Raw genomic sequence first — 7,551 nt, 5'->3', positions numbered from 1 at the left:
GAGTTCTAATCCAATATAACTGATACCCTTGGAGGGTATCAGAGGAAGAAGGATACCAGGTGCACAGGGGACTGTGGTGATAGTGCACGAGTGCATTGGTGAAGGAAACTCTATGGGGACTATGCCTGAGGGGGAAGGAAGAACATACACAGACACACACAAGCACACACACATATGATCATGTATGAACACAGAGAGAAGAAAAGAAGAAATCAAGGTGAGAGGCCTCTGGAGAAACAAAACAAAACCTGCACCTTGATCTTGGACTTCCAGTTTCCAAAATGTAAGAAAATAAATTTCTGTTAAGTCACCTACTTTGTGGTATTTTGCTAATAGCAGCTCTAGCAAAATAACACAACATCTAAAGCATTTAAATCGCCGAATGTTTTTAAACCACAGATAAATGCCTACTGATGAGAATTGGGGGGAAAATGCTTCAGGATTCTTGCAAATAATTTAGCAGAAAATAATAAACTCATTCTATACACAATAAAATAGAATGACCATGTGGGTCTGGAAGTTTGAATTTATGGTTGAATTGACTGTCTCAGAACTGGGTCACATTCAGAATTATTTTACTCCCATATTTGGACTGGGATTAAGTCCAGAAAGATACAAGGAAATCATACTTCCTCTCTGCATCACTAATACCTCTAGGATTTGCTTGAACTTTCTGTTCAAAGGAGACATTCAGGGGTATATATTTTATATCTACTTACAATCCATGACTATGGGGCATATAAAAATCTTATAGTAGTATTTTGAGAATTGCTTAGCTGAAGTTATTAAATAAAAAATAAAACAAGAACATACTACATCACTCTCCTTGAGTTTCTTTTGACATTTTTGACAATTAAAATTTACATAGCATATTTGCTGACTTTGGATAAAGTTGCTGAATATGTGAATAAATTTCAACCACATTCATATCTAACCCATGATTTTTCTTCCACTGATCTACAAGCAATTCAAAATCATTGAAACCCTCAAAGAATATATTTTGGATATAACTTTAAAACTTTAAAAAACTTAAAAAAAATCCATCCTGCTTAAATTTGTTCCCATAACATCATGATATCAAGAAGCTACATGCAAATGCATTGTAACTCTTTATTTGGACTTTTTGACACATGGGATATTTCAACACAGGGGGAAAAAAATCAGTTTCATTCTTTCCTATCATTCATATTTCCTTCTATCTATCATAGATCCTAAACCATAGTATAGGCCAAGTGCTGCCCACTTTCCCCTTTGTTTTCCATGTCTGCCTCACCTCATGGGGGTGGTCTCTCATCCTTTCTTCATTTGTCCATGCTGCAGCAGCTTCTCTGTTTTCTCATAGAGCCTAATCACCATCCAAACCACGATCTCCACAGTGGGGGGGTCTGTTTATTTTATTCTTTGTGTCTTGTGAACCTTAGTATCACCACCTTCCTTCTCCATACCCTGTGGTTCCCGCTACTTTGGTAGGTGAGACAGGTGAGGTGGTAAAACTGTTTCTTTCATTTAGTGCCTTATCTATTAGTGCCTTATCTATTAGTGCCTTATCTGCTCGCCATCCTCATACCACTAATAAAAAGTTGCAAAATGGGTAATATGCTTTTTTAAAGAATTGAGGAAATGCTAGCGTAAATTACAATATAGGGACAATATATAGAAGTAGATATAGCAGGTCCAAACAAACAGAGGTAAGGGCCCCTTGGGTGACTACCATAACTTCCAGACATGCTTCCACCAAGCTCTTTAAAAGTTCACTCTACCCCAGAAAGTTCCTCCTTGGGCTTTAACAGTGTGGTCTTCATCCTACTTGAGAAGGCTTCTACCCCCTATTTTGGGAGTGTAGTATCTGTCCCAGTGTTGTATCTGTTGCATCTACCTTGTGCGCTACTTCCCCCAGAGCCAGCCATCTAAAGTTGACCACTTCCCCACAACTGCATCATTATATCGGGAATATTAGTGTGCAGTGTTACTAATAGAATATGTCAAGATTTGAGGACTCAAAATATAGAAAGAACTCGGCTCCCCTCCCTCGCCCACAGAGGCGGCACTCTCCGACCCCGCAGAGAGGAGGAAACAACAAACCAAAACGGCCCACAAGAACAAACGAGGCAGCAAGCGGGACTGGGAGCGGAAAGGAACTATTGCAGCCACCACACCCCGTGAACGGGAGCTGAGGCGAACCCTGCAGGATCCGCCGCGGCGGTGAGCGAACGGCTCCGGGCGCCATTAGAGAAGAACAAAGACCCCGGGAGACGCGCACACAGCCCGGGCTGCCGGTAAGCTGGCGCGGAAACGCGGAGTGCTCGGCGCGCTTGAAAAGCAAGTGCAGACCTGGATCGCGGCTGCCCAGGTCCCCGCGCCTGCGACCTAGGCTTGCGGGGAGACTACCTAGGCTTGCGGGGAGACGCGCGGAGGTCCTCACTGAGGTGAAGGTCCCTCCCTGAGTAAGCAGGATCCAGGCGCCCAGGCACGGGAGCGGTGCAAAAGGCGCCATTCCCGCGCCACTGAACTGGGCTACAGCCCGCGTCCTGGAACTGAGGGCTTTGAACTGAGACCCGGGGCACGAAAATTCGGGGCGTGGTTTCTCCACGACGGTGGGGCACAAGGCAGACACAGCACCCCAAAGCTGTTGAGGTGTACCCTACCATTCCCGCTCTGTTCTCTGTCCCACGGGGTGGGGGAGGCGAAAAACAGCCCCCCAAGGACAATAGGAGAGATCTCTGGCGCCACCTAGCGACCAGGAAAAAAAAAGTCACTAACACCCTATAAAACAGGACATTTCTTAAGACTGCTTGAAAAGGGCAGAAGGTTTCTGGAGGACCCAGTGGCCAGCCGGGAAGTTATTCCACGCCAGGCCCCTTCCGACCAGCAGTCTGAGCCCACAGAGGGAGCAGGCACCCACGTCCGGGGCAGACCGGGTGCGCAGAAGAGTGTGCCTGAAACCGGAGGCGCAGGGACTGCATCCCGCTTCGCCATTTGAGAACAGGGACATTTCTTCAGTAAAAACTGCCTAAAACCAGCAGAAAGCTCCCCCAGAAGACAGAGATGGCTCCTGGAAGAGCCAGAGGGGAGCGGAGAAGTTCACCCAAGATGTCAGTCAGTCCGAGCAACACAGTGTCCCAACGCATACGACAAATTAGAAAACAGACAGTAGGGAGTAGAAGAACCACACGCAACCTAAAAACTCCTCAGGAAAGAAGCACACCACAAAAAGAAAACCACTCCCCAGATTGCAACGACAGCAACTTGGAAGAACTTCTGAGCCTTCCAGAAAGAGAATTTAAAATTGCCATGATTAAAAAAGTGATAGATCAGAAGAAGGAAATTGAGTCCCTAAAGAGGGAAGTAAGAGAAATGCAGGAGATCAAAGAATTAATGGAGGAACTAAAGAACTCTGGGAAAAGCAATGAAAGCAGAATAGATGAAATGGAAGAACGAATAAGTAATCTTGAAGACACAGAAATAAAAAGAACCAAAACAGAAAAGGAAAGAGAAGTACGAAGGAAAAAGAATGAAGAAAGACTTTGGGAACTATCTGACTCCATGAGGAAAGGAAATATAAGAGTTATAGGAATTCCAGAAGGAGAGGAGAGAGATGTAGGAACAGAGAAAATATTCATGGATATAATTGAAGAGAACTTCCCAAATGAGAAGAAGGAGCTGAAAATTGATATACAAGAAGCAAGAAGAACACCAAACTTCCACGACGAAAGGAAAAACACAGCAAGACACATAATAGTAAAGCTCCCAAGAATCCAGGACAAGGAAAAATAATGAAGCTGACAAGAGGGAAGAAACAGATAACATTCAAAGGAAAACCAATCAGGCTGACATCAGACTTCTCTGAAGAAACACTACGGGCAAGGAGAGAGTGGAGGGACATAGTCAACAGACTCCAAGAAAACAGATGCCAACCAAGAATACTCTATCCCGCAAAGCTCTCTTTCCTCCATGAAGAAAGAATATGGACCTTCCCAGACAAAGAGAAACTCCGGAATTTCATTGCGACTAAACCCCCACTCCAAAAAATACTACAAGGAATCCTAAAGCCAGAACCTCAGAGGGACGAATAACAACGAAAGAAGACCAAAAAAAAAAAAAAGTTATTAAAAGAATAAATAAATAAAATCAAAGGAAAGACAAACATAATGGCAAATACAGATGCTAACATATCAACATTAACTCTAAATGTAAATGGACTAAACTCTTCAATAAAAAGACACAGAGTTGCAGCCTGGATTAAGAAACAAAACCAACCTTTTGCTGTCTCCAGGAAACACATTTAGCTACAAAAGATAAAAATAGGCTCAAAGTCAAAGGATGGAAAACAATCCTACAAGCAAATGGGCCAAAAAAGAAAGCAGGAACAGCTATACTTATATCAGATAAAACAGACTTCAAACTCAAAAAATAAAAGAGACCCCAATGGTCACTACATTATGATCAAGGGGACAATACTTCAAGAAGAAATAACACTCATTAACATATACTCACCAACGAAAGAGCACCAAAATATATCAGACAACTGTTGTCCTCTCTGAAAACAGACATCAGAGAAAACACATATGTAGTGGGAGACTTCAACACACCACTATCAACAATGGATAGATCAACAAGACAAAAAATAAGTAAAGAAACTAAAGCTCTAAATAAGGACCTAGAGCATTTGGGCTTAACAGACATCTATAGAACACTAAACCCAAAAAAAACGGAGTACACATTTTTCTCAAGCGCACACGGATCATTCTCCAGGATCGATCACATACTGGGGCACAAGACAAACATAAACAGATACACCAAGATTGAAATCATACCAACCATCTTTTCTGACCACGAAGGCATCAAACTAGAAATAAATCATAAAAAGAAGGCAAGGAACTATCCTACCTCATGGAGATTAAAAGCCACACTACTGGAAGACCACTGGACTAACGAGGAGATCAAAGAAGAAATTAAAAAATTCTTTGACTTGAATGACAAGGAGGACACCAATATCCTAAATGTATGGGATGCAGCAAAAGCAGTAATAAGAGGAAAATATATAGCAATAGAAGCTCACATCAAAAAACAAGAAAGAACTCAAAGAAACAACCTAATCTCGAAGCTCAAAGATCTAGAAAAAGAACAACAAAAAAACCCAGAACCAGTAGAAGAAAAGAAATAATAAAAACCAAAGCAGAAATAAATGAAATTGAAACTAAAAAAACAATCCAAAAGATCAATGAAACCAAGAGCTGGTTCTTTGAAAAAATAAATAAAATAGACAAACCCCTAGCCAGGCTCACAAAGGAAAAAAGGGAGAAAGCACAAATACACAGAATCATAAATGAAAGAGGAGAAATCACAACGGACACAGCAGAAATCAAAGAATAATCAGTAACTACTATGAACAGTTATATGGAAACAAGTTCAACAATCTAGAGGAGATGGACAAATTCCTACAACTCTACAATCACCCAAAGCTAGATAAAGAAGAAATAGAACACCTAAACAGACCAATTACAAGCAGCGAAATTGAAATGGTAATTAAAAACCTCCCCAAAAAAAAGCCCAGGACCTGATGGATTTACAAATGAATTCTACCAAACATTCAGAGACGAATTAGTGCCTATCCTTCACAAACTCTTCCAAAAAATTGAGAAGGAAGGGACAATACCAAACACGTTCTATGAAGCCAATATTACACTAATACCAAAACCGAATAAGGACAACACAAAAAAGGAAAACTATAGGCCAATCTCCCTAATGAACACTGATGCAAAAATCCTCAATAAAATTTTAGCTATCAGAATCCAACAATGTATCCATAAGATAATTCACCACGACCAAGTTGGATTCATTCCAGGGGCACAAGGATGGTTTAACATCCGAAAATCAATCAACGTTATCCAACACATCAACAAAAAGAAATATAAAAACCATATGATAATATCAATAGATGCTGAGAAAGCTTTCGACAAAGTGCAACACCCATTCATGATAAAAGCCCTTGAAATTCTTGGGATACAAGGAACATACCTCAACATCATAAAGGCCATCTATGACAAGCCAACAGCCAGTATCATTCTCAATGGTGAAAAGCTGAAAGCAATTCCATTAAGATCTGGAACAAGACAAGGATGTCCACTCTCACCACTGCTTTTCAATATAATACTGGAAGTCCTAGCCAGAGCAATAAGACAAGAGAAAGACATCCAAGGAATCCAAATAGGAAAAGAAGAAGTCAAACTATCACTATTTGCAGATGATATGATAATATACATAGAGAACCCCAAAATCTCCACAGAAAAACTAATTCAACTCATCAATCAATTCAGTAAAGTGGCAGGATACAAAATCAACACGCAAAAGTCAGTGGCCTTCCTATACACAAACAATAAATCTGAAGAAGAAGAAATCAAAAAAACCACCCCTTTTATTATCGAAACAAAAAAAATCAAATATTTGGGAATAAATCTAACAAAGAGGTAAAGGACCTATACAAAGAAAACTATAAAACACTGTTAAAAGAAATAGAAGAAGACACAAAGAAATGGAAAGACATCCCCTGCTCATGGATTGGAAGAATAAACATTATTAAAATGGCCATCCTACCAAAAGCAATATACAGATTCAATGCTATTCCAATCAAAATCTCAATGGCATTCTTCAAAGAAATAGAACAATTATTGATGAAATTCATATGGAATCACCAAAAACCCCGAATAGCCAAAGCTCTACTGAAAAAAAAAGAAGGAAATGGAGGCATCACACTCCCAGACTTCAAACTATACTACAAAGCCATAATCATCAAAACTGCATGGTATTGGAACAAGAACAGACATACAGACCAATGGAATCGAATAGAAAATCCAGAAATAAACCCACAGATTTATGGTCAACTAATCTTTGACAAAGGAGCAAAGAATATGCATTGGAGCAAAGAAAGTTTGTTCAATAAATGGTGCTGGGAAAACTGGGTCGCTACATGCAAAAGAATGAAGCTTGACCACTACCTCACACCATACACAAAAATCAACTCAAAATGGATTAAAGAACTAGACATAAGACCTGAAACCATAAAATACATAGAAGGAAATATAGGCGAAACACTGCGGGATTTGCACATCAAAGACATCTTTACAGACACATCACCCAAAGCAGTGATAGTGAAGAGAAAGATAAACAGCTGGGACTACATCAAATTAAAGAGCTTCTGCACAGCAAAAGAGACAATAACAAAAACAAAGAGAAACCCCACCAACTGGGAGAACATTTTTGCACCCAACACTAATGATAAAGGACTGATCACAAAAATCTACAAAGAGCTGATGAAACTCAGCAACAACAAAGAAAATAATCCAGTCAAAAAATGGGCAGAAGAGCTAAAAAGAAACTTCTCTGAAGAGGAAATGCAAATGGCCAACAGACATATGAAAAAATGTTCAACATCACTTGTAATCAGGGAAATGCAAATCAAAACTACCATGAGATACCATCTCACACCAGTGAGAATGGCACATATTAAAAAAACTAGCAACAACAAATGTTGGCGAGGATGTGGAGAAAAAG

Source organism: Talpa occidentalis, unplaced genomic scaffold, assembly GCF_014898055.3.
Source record: "Talpa occidentalis isolate TD23 unplaced genomic scaffold, MPIMG_talOcc4v2.1 talOcc4.7, whole genome shotgun sequence".
In the NCBI taxonomy this organism is placed as follows: Eukaryota; Metazoa; Chordata; class Mammalia; order Eulipotyphla; family Talpidae; genus Talpa; species Talpa occidentalis.
The sequence above is the reverse complement of the archived record's forward strand: the minus strand, read 5'-3'. Positions refer to the sequence as shown.